Source organism: Rhinoderma darwinii, unplaced genomic scaffold, assembly GCF_050947455.1.
Source record: "Rhinoderma darwinii isolate aRhiDar2 unplaced genomic scaffold, aRhiDar2.hap1 Scaffold_518, whole genome shotgun sequence".
NCBI classification, from domain to species: Eukaryota; Metazoa; Chordata; class Amphibia; order Anura; family Rhinodermatidae; genus Rhinoderma; species Rhinoderma darwinii.
The window spans coordinates 260,378-269,988 of record NW_027464066.1 but is presented as its reverse complement, the minus strand read 5'-3'; the positions used below and the strand labels follow the sequence as shown (position 1 = coordinate 269,988).

Sequence of the window (9,611 nt, the reverse complement as noted above, 5' to 3'; positions counted from 1 at the left end):
AATGCTTTAATCCATAGTCCTTTTTATTCGATTGTGAAACAAAATCTAAACGACATAATAAAAATTCAACCACACCACGGATTCCCAGACAGTCTCCCACACTGGTACTAGCGAGGCCTTAAGCTGTGTAACTTCTGCGATCTGACGAGAGCAGGCACATTCAGCTTAGAATTGCCATTGACGTTACATGCTTTAATCCATAGTCCTATTTAATCTATTGTGAAACAAAATCTAAACGACATAATAAAAAGTCAACCGCACCACGGATTCCCAGACAGTCTCCCACACTGGTACTAGCGAGGCCTTAAGCTGTGTAACTTCTGCGATCTGACGAGAGCAGGCACATTCAGCTTAGAATGGCCATTGACATTAAAAGCCTTAATCCATAGTCCTATTTAATCTATTGTGAAACAAAACCTAAACAACATAATAAATAGGCAACCACACCACGGATTCCCAGACAGGCTCCCACACTGGTACTAGCAAGGCCTTAAGCTGTGTAACTTCTGCGATCTGACGAGAGCAGGCACATTCAGCTTAGAATTGCCATTGACGTTAAATGCTTTAATCCATAGTCCTATTTAATCTATTGTGAAACAAAATCTAAACGACATAATAAAAAGTCAACCGCACCACGGATTCCCAGACAGTCTCCCACACTGGTACTAGCGAGGCCTTAAGCTGTGTAACTTCGGCGATCTGACGAGAGCAGGCACATTCAGCTTAGAATGGCCATTGACTTTAAAAGCCTTAATCCATAGTCCTATTTAATCTATTGTGAAACAAAATCTAAACGACATAATAAAAATTCAACAGCACCACAGATTCCCAGACAGTCTCCCACACTGGTACTAGCGAGGGCTTAAGCTGTGTAACTTCTGCGATCTGACGAGAGCAGGCACATTCAGCTTAGAATGGCCATTGACATTAAATGTTTTAATCCATAGTCCTTTTTAATCGATTGTGAAACAAAATCTAAACGACATAATAAAAATTCAACAGCACCACAGATTCCCAGACAGTCTCCCACACTGGTACTAGCGAGGCCTTAAGCTGTGTAACTTCTGCGATCTGACGAGAGCAGGCACATTTAGCTTAGAATGGCCATTGACATTAAATGCTTTAATCCATAGTCCTTTTTAATCGATTGTGAAACAAAATCTAAACGACATAATAAAAAGTCAACCGCACCACGGATTCCCAGACAGTCTCCCACACTGGTACTAGCGAGGCCTTAAGCTGTGTAACTTCTGCGATCTGACGAGAGCAGGGACATTCAGCTTAGAATGGCCATTGACATTAAATGCTTTAATCCATAGTCCTTTTTAATCGATTGTGAAACAAAATCTAAACGACATAATAAAAATGCAACCGCACCACGGATTCCCAGACAGTCTCCAACGCTGGTACTAGCGAGGCCTTAGGCTGTGTAACTTCTGCGTTCTGACGAGAGCAGGCACATTCAGCTTAGAATGGCCATTGACGTTAAATGCTTTAATCCATAGTCCTATTTAATCTATTGTGAAACAAAATCTAAACAACATAATAAAAAGGCAACCGCACCACGGATTCCCAGACAGTCTCCCACACTGGTACTAGCGAGGCCTTAAGCTGTGTAACTTCTGCGATCTGACGAGAGCAGGCACATTCAGCTTAGAATGGCCATTGACATTAAAAGCTTTAATCCATAGTCCTATTTAATCTATTGTGAAACAAAATCTAAACAACATAATAAAAAGTCAACCGCACCACGGATTCCCAGACAGTCTCCCACACTGGTACTAGCGAGGCCTTAAGCTGTGTAACTTCTGCGATCTGACGAGAGCAGGCACATTCAGCTTAGAATGGCCATTGACATTAAATGCTTTAATCCATAGTCCTCTTTAATCGATTGTGAAACAAAATCTAAACGACATAATAAAAAGTCAACCGCACCACGGATTCCCAGACAGTCTCCCACACTGGTACTAGCGAGGCCTTAAGCTGTGTAACTTCTGCGATCTGACGAGAGCAGGGACATTCAGCTTAGAATGGCCATTGACATTAAATGTTTTAATCCATAGTCCTTTTTAATCGATTGTGAAACAAAATCTAAACGACATAATAAAAATCCAACCGCACCACGGATTCCCAGACAGTCTCCCACACTGTTACTAGCGAGGCCTTAAGCTGTGTAACTTCTGCGATCTGACGAGAGCAGGCACATTCAGCTTAGAATGGCCATTGACGTTAAATGCTTTAATCCATAGTTCTATTTAATCTATTGTGAAACAAAATCTAAACGACATAATAAAAAGTCAACCACACCACGGATTCCCAGACAGTCTCCCACACTGGTACTAGTGAGGCGTTAAGCTGTGTAACTTCTGCGATTTAACGAGAGCAGGCACATTCAGCTTAGAATGGCCATTGACATTAGATGCTTTAATCCATAGTCCTTTTTAATCGATTGTGAAACAAAATCTAAACGACATAATAAAAAGTCAACCGCACCACGGATTCCCAGACAGTCTCCCACACTGGTACTAACGAGGCCTTAAGCTGTGTAACTTCTGCGATCTGACGAGAGCAGGCACATTCAGCTCAGAATGGCCATTGACGTTAAATGCTTTAATCCATAGTCCTATTTAATCTATTGTGAAACAAAATCTAAACGACATAATAAAAAGTCAACCGCACCATGGATTCCCAGACAGTCTCCCACACTGGTACTAGCGAGGCCTTAAGCTGTGTAACTTCTGCAGTCTGACGAGAGCAGGCACATTCAGCTTAGAATGGCCATTGACATCAAATGCTTTAATCCATAGTCCTTTTTAATCGATTGTGAAACAAAATCTAAACAACATAATAGAAAGTCAACCGCACTACGGATTCCCAGACAGTCTCCCACCCTGGTACTAGCAAGGCCTTAAGCTGTGTAACTGCTGCGATCTGACGAGAGCAGGGACATTCCGCTTAGAATGGCCATTGACATTAAATGCTTTAATCCATAGACCTTTTTAATCGATTGTGAAACAAAATCTAAACGACATAAAAAAAAGTCAACCGCACCACGGATTCCCAGACAGTCTCCCACACTGGTACTAGCGAGGCCTTAAGCTGTGTAACTTCTGTGATCTGACGAGAGCAGGCACATTCAGCTTAGAATGGCCATTGACATTAAATGCTTTAATCCATAGTCCTTTTTAATCGATTGTGAAACAATATCTAAACGACATAATAAATAGTCACCCGCACCACTGATTCCCAGACAGTCTCCCACACTGGTACTAGAGAGGCCTTAAGCTGTGTAACTTCTGCGATCTGACGAGAGCAGGCACATTCAGCTTAGAATGGCCATTGACATTAAGTGCTTTAATCCATAGTCCTTTTTAATCGATTGTGAAACAAAATCTAAACGACATAATAAAAAGTCAACCGCACCACGGATTCCCAGACAGTCTCCCACACTGGTACTAGCGAGGCCTTAAGCTGTGTAACTTCTGCGATCTGACGACAGCAGGCACATTCAGCTTAGAATGGCCATTGACATTAAATGCATTAATCCATAGTCCTTTTTAATCGATTGTGAAACAAAATCTAAACGACATAATAAAAAGTCAACCGCACCACGGATTCCCAGACAGTCTCCCACACTGGTACTAGCGAGTCCTTAAGCTGTGTAACTTCTGCGATCTGACGAGAGCAGGGACATTCAGCTTAGAATGGTGATTGACATTAAATGCTTTAATCCATAGTCCTTTTTAATCGATTGTGAAACAAAATCTAAACGACATAATAAAAAGTCAACCGCACCACGGATTCCCAGACAGTCTCCCACACTGGTACTAGAGAGTCCTTAAGCTGTGTAACTTCTGCGATCTGACGAGAGCAGGCACATTCAGCTTAGAATGGCCATTGACATTAAGTGCTTTAATCCATAGTCCTTTTTAATCGATTGTGAAACAAAATCTAAACGACATAATAAAAAGTCAACTGCACCACGGATTCCCAGACAGTCTCCCACACTGGTACTAGCGAGGGCTTAAGCTGTGTAACTTCTGCGATCTGACGAGAGCAGGCACATTCAGCTTAGAATGGCCATTGACATTAAATGCTTTAATCCATAGTCCTATTTAATCTATTGTGAAACAAAATCTAAACAACATAGTAAAAAGTCAACCGCACCACGGATTCCCAGACAGTCTCCCACACTGGTACTAGCGAGGCCTTAAGCTGTGTAACTTCTGCGATCTGACGAGAGCAGGGACATTCAGCTTAGAATGGCCATTGACATTAAATGCTTTAATCCATAGTCCTTTTTAATCGATTGTGAAACAAAATCTAAACGACATAATAAAAATTCAACCGCACCACGGATTCCCATACAGTCTCCCACACTGGTACTAGCGAGGCCTTAAGCTGTGTAACTTCTGCGTTCTGACGAGAGCAGGCACATTCAGCTTAGAATGGCCATTGACGTTAAATGCTTTAATCCATAGTCCTATTTAATCTATTGTGAAACAAAATCTAAACGACATAATAAAAAGTCAACCGCACCACGGATTCCCAGACAGTCTCCCACACTGGTACTAGCGAGGCCTTAAGCTGTGTAACTTCTGCGATCTGAGGAGAGCAGGCAAATTCAGCTTAGAATGGCCATTGACATTAAATGCTTTAATCCATAGTCCTTTTTAATCGATTGTGAAACAAAATCTAAACGACATAATAAAAAGTCAACCGCACCACGGATTCCCAGACAGTTTCCCACACTGGTACTAGCGAGGCCTTAAGCTGTGTAACTTCTGCGATCTGACGAGAGCAGGTACATTCAGCTTAGAATGGCCATTGACATTAAAAGCCTTAATCCATAGTCCTATTTAATCTATTGTGAAACAAAATCTAAACAACATAATAAAAAGTCAACCGCACCACGGATTCCCAGACAGTCTCCCACACTGGTACTACCGAGGCCTTAAGCTGTGTAACTTCTGCGATCTGACGAAAGCAGGAACATTCAGCTTAGAATGGCCATTGACATTAAATGCTTTAATCCATAGTCCTTTTTAATCGATTGTGAAACAAAATCTAAACGACATAATAAAATTTCAACCACACCACGGATTCCCAGGCAGTCTCCCACACTGGTACTAGCGAGGCCTTAAGCTGTGTAACTTCTGCGTTCTGACGAGAGCAGGCACATTCAGCTTAGAATGGCCATTGACGTTAAATGCTTTAATCCATAGTCCTTTTTAATCGATTGTGAAACAAAATCTAAACGACATAATAAAAATTCAACCGCACCACGGATTCCCATACAGTCTCCCACACTGGTACTAGCGAGGCCTTAAGCTGTGTAACTTCTGCGTTCTGACGAGAGCAGGCACATTCAGCTTAGAATGGCCTTTGACGTTAAATGCTTTAATCCATAGTCCTATTTAATCTATTGTGAAACAAAATCTAAACGACATAATAAAAAGTCAACCGCACCACGGATTCCCAGACAGTCTCCCACACTGGTACTAGCGAGGCCTTAAGCTGTGTAACTTCTGCGATCTGAGGAGAGCAGGCAAATTCAGCTTAGAATGGCCATTGACATTAAATGCTTTAATCCATAGTCCTTTTTAATCGATTGTGAAACAAAATCTAAACGACATAATAAAAAGTCAACCGCACCACGGATTCCCAGACAGTCTCCCACACTGGTACTAGCGAGGCCTTAAGCTGTGTAACTTCTGCGATCTGACGAGAGCAGGTACATTCAGCTTAGAATGGCCATTGACATTAAAAGCCTTAGTCCATAGTCCTATTTAATCTATTGTGAAACAAAATCTAAACAACATAATAAAAAGTCAACCGTACCACGGATTCCCAGACAGTCTCCCACACTGGTACTACTGAGGCCTTAAGCTGTGTAACTTCTGCGATCTGACGAAAGCAGGAACATTCAGCTTAGAATGGCCATTGACATTAAATGCTCTAATCCATAGTCCTTTTTAATCGATTGTGAAACAAAATCTAAACGACATAATAAAATTTCAACCGCACCACGGATTCCCAGGCAGTCTCCCACACTGGTACTAGCGAGGCCTTAAGCTGTGTAACTTCTGCGTTCTGACGAGAGCAGGCACATTCAGCTTAGAATGGCCATTGACGTTAAATGCTTTAATCCATAGTCCTTTTTAATCGATTGTGAAACAAAATCTAAACGACATAATAAAAAGTCAACCGCACCACGGATTCCCAGACAGTCTCGCACACTGGTACTAGCGAGGCCTTAAGCTGTGTAACTTCTGCGATCCGACGAGAGCAGGCACATTCAGCTTAGAATGGCCATTGACATTAAATGCTTTAATCCATAGTCCTTTTTAAACGATTGTGAAACAAAATCTAAACGACATAATAAAAAGTCAACCGCACCACGGATTCCCAGACAGTCTCCCACACTGGTACTAGCAAGGCCTTAAGCCGTGTAACTTCTGCGATCTAACGAGAGCAGGCACATTCAGCTTAGAATGGCCATTGACATTAAATGCTTTAATCCATAGTCCTTTTTAATCGATTGTGAAACAACATCTAAACGACATAATAAAAAGACAACCGCACCACGGATTCCCAGACAGTCTCCCACACTGGTACTAGCGAGGCCTTAAGCTGTATAACTTCTGCGTTCTGACGAGAGCAGGCACATTCAGCTTAGAATGGCCATTGACGTTAAATGCTTTAATCCATAGTCCTATTTAATCTACTGTGAAACAAAATCTAAACGACATAATAAAAAGTCAACCGCACCACGGACTCCCAGACAGTCTCCCACACTGGTACTAGCGAGGCCTTAAGCTGTGTAACTTCTGCGATCTGACGAGAGCAGGCACATTCAGCTTAGAATGGCCATTGACATTAAATGCTTTAATCCATAGTCCTTTTTAATCGATTGTGAAACAAAATCTAAACGACATAATAAAAATTCAACCACACCACGGATTCCCAGACAGTCTCCCACACTGGTACTAGCGAGGCCTTAAGCTGTGTAACTTCTGCGATCTGACGAGAGCATGCACATTCAGCTTAGAATGGCCATTGACGTTAAATGCTTTAATCCATAGTCCTATTTTATCGATTGTGAAACAAAATCTAAACGACATAATAAAAAGTCAACCGCACCACGGATTCCCAGACAGTCTCCCACACTGGTACTAGCGAGGCCTTAAGCTGTGTAACTTCTGCGATCTGACGAGAGCAGGCACATCCAGCTTAGAATGGCCATTGACATTAAAAGCCTTAATCCATAGTCCTATTTAATCTATTGTGAAACAAAATCTAAACAACATAATAAAAAGTCAACCGCACCACGGATTCCCAGACAGTCTCCCACACTGGTACTAGCGAGGCCTTAAGCTGTGTAACTTCTGCGATCTGACGAGAGTAGGGACATTCAGCTTAGAATGGCCATTGACCTTAAATGCTTTAATCCATAGTCCTTTTTAATCGATTGTGAAACAAAATCTAAACGACATAATAAAAATTCAACCGCACCACGGATTCCCAGACAGTCTCCCACACTGGTACTAGCGAGGCCTTATGCTGTGTAACTTCTGCGATCTGACGAGAGCAGGCACATTCAGCTTAGAATAGCCATTGACGTTAAATGCTTTAATCCATAGTCCTATTTAATCTATTGTGAAACAAAATCTAAACGACATAATAAAAAGTCAACCGCACCACGGATTCCCAGACAGTCTCCCACACTGGTACTAGCGAGGCGTTAAGCTGTGTAACTTCTGCGATCTAACGAGAGCAGGCACATTCAGCTTAGAATGGCCATTGACATTAAATGCTTTAATCCATAGTCCTTTTTAATCGATTGTGAAACAAAATCTAAACGACATAATAAAAATTCAACCGCACCACAGATTCCCAGACAGTCTCCCACACTGGTACTAGCGAGGCCTTAAGCTGTGTAACTTCTGCGTTCTGACGAGAGCAGGCACATTCAGCTTAGAATGGCCATTGACGTTAAATGCTTTAATCCATAGTCCTATTTAATCTATTGTGAAACAAAATCTAAACGACATAATAAAAAGTCAACCGCACCACGGATTCCCAGACAGTCTCCCACACTGGTACTAGCGAGGCCTTAAGCTGTGTAACTTCTGCGATCTGACGAGAGCAGGCACATTCAGCTTAGAATGGCCATTGACATTAAATGCTTTAATCCATAGTCCTTTTTAATCGATTGTGAAACAAAATCTAAACGACATAATAAAAAGTCAACCGCACCACGGATTCCCAGACAGTCTCCCGCACTGGTACTAGCGAGGCCTTAAGCTGTGTAACTTCTGCGATCTGACGAGAGCAGGCACATTCGGCTTAGAATGGCCATTGACGTTAAATGCTTTAATCCATAGTCCTTTTTAATCGATTGTGAAACAAAATCTAAATGACATAATAAAAAGTCAACCGCACCACGGATTCCCAGACAGTCTCCCACACTGGTACTAGCGAGGCGTTAAGCTGTGTAACTTCTGCGATCTAACGAGAGCAGGCACATTCAGCTTAGAATGGCCATTGACATTAAAAGCTTTAATCCATAGTCCTTTTTAATCGATTGTGAAACAAAATCTAAACGACATAATAAAAATTCAACCGCACCACGGATTCCCAGACAGTCTCCCACACTGGTACTAGCGAGGCCTTAAGCTGTGTAACTTCTGCGATCTGACGAGAGCAGGCACATTCAGCTTAGAATGGCCATTGACGTTAAATGCTTTAATCCATAGTCCTTTTTAATCGATTGTGAAACAAAATCTAAACGACATAATAAAAAGTCAACCGCACCACGGATTCCCAGACAGTCTCCCACACTGGTACTAGCGAGGCGTTAAGGGGTGTAACTTCTGCGATCTAACGAGAGCAGGCACATTCAGCTTAGAATGGCCATTGACGTTAAATGCTTTAATCCATAGTCCTATTTAATCTATTGTGAAACAAAATCTAAACGACATAATAAAAAGTCAACCGCACCACGGATTCCCAGACAGTCTCCCACACTGGTACTAGCGAGGCCTTAAGCTGTGTAACTTCTGCGTTCTGACGAGAGCAGGCACATTCAGCTTAGAATGGCCATTGACGTTAAATGCTTTAATCCATAGTCCTATTTAATCTATTGTGAAACAAAATCTAAACGACATAATAAAAAGTCAACCGCACCACGGATTCCCCGACAGTCTCCCACACTGGTACTAGCGAGGCCTTAAGCTGTGTAACTTCTGCAATCTGACGAGAGCAGGGACATTCAGCTTAGAATGGCCATTGACATTAAATGCTTTAATCCATAGTCCTTTTTAATCGATTGTGAAACAAAATCTAAACGACATAATAAAAATTCAACCGCACCACGGATTCCCAGACAGTCTCCCACACTGGTACTAGCGAGGCCTTAAGGGGTGTAACTTCTGCGTTCTGACGAGAGCAGGCACATTCAGCTTAGAATGGCCATTGACGTTAAATGCTTTAATCCATAGTCCTATTTAATCGATTGTGAAACAAAATCTAAACGACATAATAAAAATGCAACCGCACCACGGATTCCCAGACAGTCTCCCACACTGGTACTAGCGAGGCCTTAAGCT

At 42.1% G+C, this 9,611-nt stretch overlaps 48 pseudogenes; all 48 read right to left on the bottom strand.

Annotated features, from left to right (window-relative positions):
• Positions 1 to 63: 63 nt before the first annotated feature.
• On the bottom strand, positions 64 to 182 carry LOC142721610 (5S ribosomal RNA; annotated as a pseudogene).
• Positions 183 to 249: 67 nt separating this feature from the next.
• LOC142721561 (5S ribosomal RNA) lies at positions 250 to 368 on the bottom strand (annotated as a pseudogene).
• Positions 369 to 621: 253 nt separating this feature from the next.
• LOC142721450 (5S ribosomal RNA) lies at positions 622 to 740 on the bottom strand (annotated as a pseudogene).
• Positions 741 to 807: 67 nt separating this feature from the next.
• LOC142721527 (5S ribosomal RNA) lies at positions 808 to 926 on the bottom strand (annotated as a pseudogene).
• A 67-nt stretch (positions 927 to 993) lies between these two features.
• LOC142721494 (5S ribosomal RNA) lies at positions 994 to 1,112 on the bottom strand (annotated as a pseudogene).
• A 67-nt stretch (positions 1,113 to 1,179) lies between these two features.
• On the bottom strand, positions 1,180 to 1,298 carry LOC142721356 (5S ribosomal RNA; annotated as a pseudogene).
• A 67-nt stretch (positions 1,299 to 1,365) lies between these two features.
• On the bottom strand, positions 1,366 to 1,484 carry LOC142721684 (5S ribosomal RNA; annotated as a pseudogene).
• A 67-nt stretch (positions 1,485 to 1,551) lies between these two features.
• On the bottom strand, positions 1,552 to 1,670 carry LOC142721397 (5S ribosomal RNA; annotated as a pseudogene).
• Positions 1,671 to 1,737: 67 nt separating this feature from the next.
• LOC142721549 (5S ribosomal RNA) lies at positions 1,738 to 1,856 on the bottom strand (annotated as a pseudogene).
• Positions 1,857 to 1,923: 67 nt separating this feature from the next.
• On the bottom strand, positions 1,924 to 2,042 carry LOC142721353 (5S ribosomal RNA; annotated as a pseudogene).
• A 67-nt stretch (positions 2,043 to 2,109) lies between these two features.
• On the bottom strand, positions 2,110 to 2,228 carry LOC142721651 (5S ribosomal RNA; annotated as a pseudogene).
• A 253-nt stretch (positions 2,229 to 2,481) lies between these two features.
• LOC142721489 (5S ribosomal RNA) lies at positions 2,482 to 2,600 on the bottom strand (annotated as a pseudogene).
• A 67-nt stretch (positions 2,601 to 2,667) lies between these two features.
• Positions 2,668 to 2,786, bottom strand: LOC142721638 (5S ribosomal RNA; annotated as a pseudogene).
• Positions 2,787 to 2,853: 67 nt separating this feature from the next.
• Positions 2,854 to 2,972, bottom strand: LOC142721671 (5S ribosomal RNA; annotated as a pseudogene).
• A 67-nt stretch (positions 2,973 to 3,039) lies between these two features.
• On the bottom strand, positions 3,040 to 3,158 carry LOC142721437 (5S ribosomal RNA; annotated as a pseudogene).
• A 67-nt stretch (positions 3,159 to 3,225) lies between these two features.
• LOC142721510 (5S ribosomal RNA) lies at positions 3,226 to 3,344 on the bottom strand (annotated as a pseudogene).
• Positions 3,345 to 3,411: 67 nt separating this feature from the next.
• On the bottom strand, positions 3,412 to 3,530 carry LOC142721601 (5S ribosomal RNA; annotated as a pseudogene).
• A 67-nt stretch (positions 3,531 to 3,597) lies between these two features.
• On the bottom strand, positions 3,598 to 3,716 carry LOC142721617 (5S ribosomal RNA; annotated as a pseudogene).
• Positions 3,717 to 3,783: 67 nt separating this feature from the next.
• Positions 3,784 to 3,902, bottom strand: LOC142721633 (5S ribosomal RNA; annotated as a pseudogene).
• A 67-nt stretch (positions 3,903 to 3,969) lies between these two features.
• On the bottom strand, positions 3,970 to 4,088 carry LOC142721490 (5S ribosomal RNA; annotated as a pseudogene).
• A 67-nt stretch (positions 4,089 to 4,155) lies between these two features.
• On the bottom strand, positions 4,156 to 4,274 carry LOC142721352 (5S ribosomal RNA; annotated as a pseudogene).
• A 67-nt stretch (positions 4,275 to 4,341) lies between these two features.
• Positions 4,342 to 4,460, bottom strand: LOC142721405 (5S ribosomal RNA; annotated as a pseudogene).
• A 67-nt stretch (positions 4,461 to 4,527) lies between these two features.
• Positions 4,528 to 4,646, bottom strand: LOC142721482 (5S ribosomal RNA; annotated as a pseudogene).
• A 67-nt stretch (positions 4,647 to 4,713) lies between these two features.
• LOC142721806 (5S ribosomal RNA) lies at positions 4,714 to 4,832 on the bottom strand (annotated as a pseudogene).
• A 67-nt stretch (positions 4,833 to 4,899) lies between these two features.
• LOC142721371 (5S ribosomal RNA) lies at positions 4,900 to 5,018 on the bottom strand (annotated as a pseudogene).
• A 67-nt stretch (positions 5,019 to 5,085) lies between these two features.
• On the bottom strand, positions 5,086 to 5,204 carry LOC142721456 (5S ribosomal RNA; annotated as a pseudogene).
• Positions 5,205 to 5,271: 67 nt separating this feature from the next.
• LOC142721568 (5S ribosomal RNA) lies at positions 5,272 to 5,390 on the bottom strand (annotated as a pseudogene).
• Positions 5,391 to 5,457: 67 nt separating this feature from the next.
• On the bottom strand, positions 5,458 to 5,576 carry LOC142721481 (5S ribosomal RNA; annotated as a pseudogene).
• A 67-nt stretch (positions 5,577 to 5,643) lies between these two features.
• LOC142721761 (5S ribosomal RNA) lies at positions 5,644 to 5,762 on the bottom strand (annotated as a pseudogene).
• A 67-nt stretch (positions 5,763 to 5,829) lies between these two features.
• Positions 5,830 to 5,948, bottom strand: LOC142721488 (5S ribosomal RNA; annotated as a pseudogene).
• A 67-nt stretch (positions 5,949 to 6,015) lies between these two features.
• LOC142721386 (5S ribosomal RNA) lies at positions 6,016 to 6,134 on the bottom strand (annotated as a pseudogene).
• A 67-nt stretch (positions 6,135 to 6,201) lies between these two features.
• LOC142721626 (5S ribosomal RNA) lies at positions 6,202 to 6,320 on the bottom strand (annotated as a pseudogene).
• A 67-nt stretch (positions 6,321 to 6,387) lies between these two features.
• Positions 6,388 to 6,506, bottom strand: LOC142721470 (5S ribosomal RNA; annotated as a pseudogene).
• Positions 6,507 to 6,573: 67 nt separating this feature from the next.
• On the bottom strand, positions 6,574 to 6,692 carry LOC142721348 (5S ribosomal RNA; annotated as a pseudogene).
• Positions 6,693 to 6,759: 67 nt separating this feature from the next.
• LOC142721373 (5S ribosomal RNA) lies at positions 6,760 to 6,878 on the bottom strand (annotated as a pseudogene).
• Positions 6,879 to 6,945: 67 nt separating this feature from the next.
• LOC142721664 (5S ribosomal RNA) lies at positions 6,946 to 7,064 on the bottom strand (annotated as a pseudogene).
• Positions 7,065 to 7,131: 67 nt separating this feature from the next.
• On the bottom strand, positions 7,132 to 7,250 carry LOC142721805 (5S ribosomal RNA; annotated as a pseudogene).
• Positions 7,251 to 7,317: 67 nt separating this feature from the next.
• Positions 7,318 to 7,436, bottom strand: LOC142721550 (5S ribosomal RNA; annotated as a pseudogene).
• Positions 7,437 to 7,503: 67 nt separating this feature from the next.
• On the bottom strand, positions 7,504 to 7,622 carry LOC142721650 (5S ribosomal RNA; annotated as a pseudogene).
• Positions 7,623 to 7,689: 67 nt separating this feature from the next.
• LOC142721590 (5S ribosomal RNA) lies at positions 7,690 to 7,808 on the bottom strand (annotated as a pseudogene).
• Positions 7,809 to 7,875: 67 nt separating this feature from the next.
• Positions 7,876 to 7,994, bottom strand: LOC142721455 (5S ribosomal RNA; annotated as a pseudogene).
• Positions 7,995 to 8,061: 67 nt separating this feature from the next.
• On the bottom strand, positions 8,062 to 8,180 carry LOC142721537 (5S ribosomal RNA; annotated as a pseudogene).
• Positions 8,181 to 8,247: 67 nt separating this feature from the next.
• On the bottom strand, positions 8,248 to 8,366 carry LOC142721534 (5S ribosomal RNA; annotated as a pseudogene).
• A 67-nt stretch (positions 8,367 to 8,433) lies between these two features.
• LOC142721589 (5S ribosomal RNA) lies at positions 8,434 to 8,552 on the bottom strand (annotated as a pseudogene).
• A 67-nt stretch (positions 8,553 to 8,619) lies between these two features.
• On the bottom strand, positions 8,620 to 8,738 carry LOC142721428 (5S ribosomal RNA; annotated as a pseudogene).
• Positions 8,739 to 8,991: 253 nt separating this feature from the next.
• Positions 8,992 to 9,110, bottom strand: LOC142721464 (5S ribosomal RNA; annotated as a pseudogene).
• A 67-nt stretch (positions 9,111 to 9,177) lies between these two features.
• Positions 9,178 to 9,296, bottom strand: LOC142721607 (5S ribosomal RNA; annotated as a pseudogene).
• Positions 9,297 to 9,363: 67 nt separating this feature from the next.
• LOC142721656 (5S ribosomal RNA) lies at positions 9,364 to 9,482 on the bottom strand (annotated as a pseudogene).
• Positions 9,483 to 9,611: the final 129 nt, after the last annotated feature.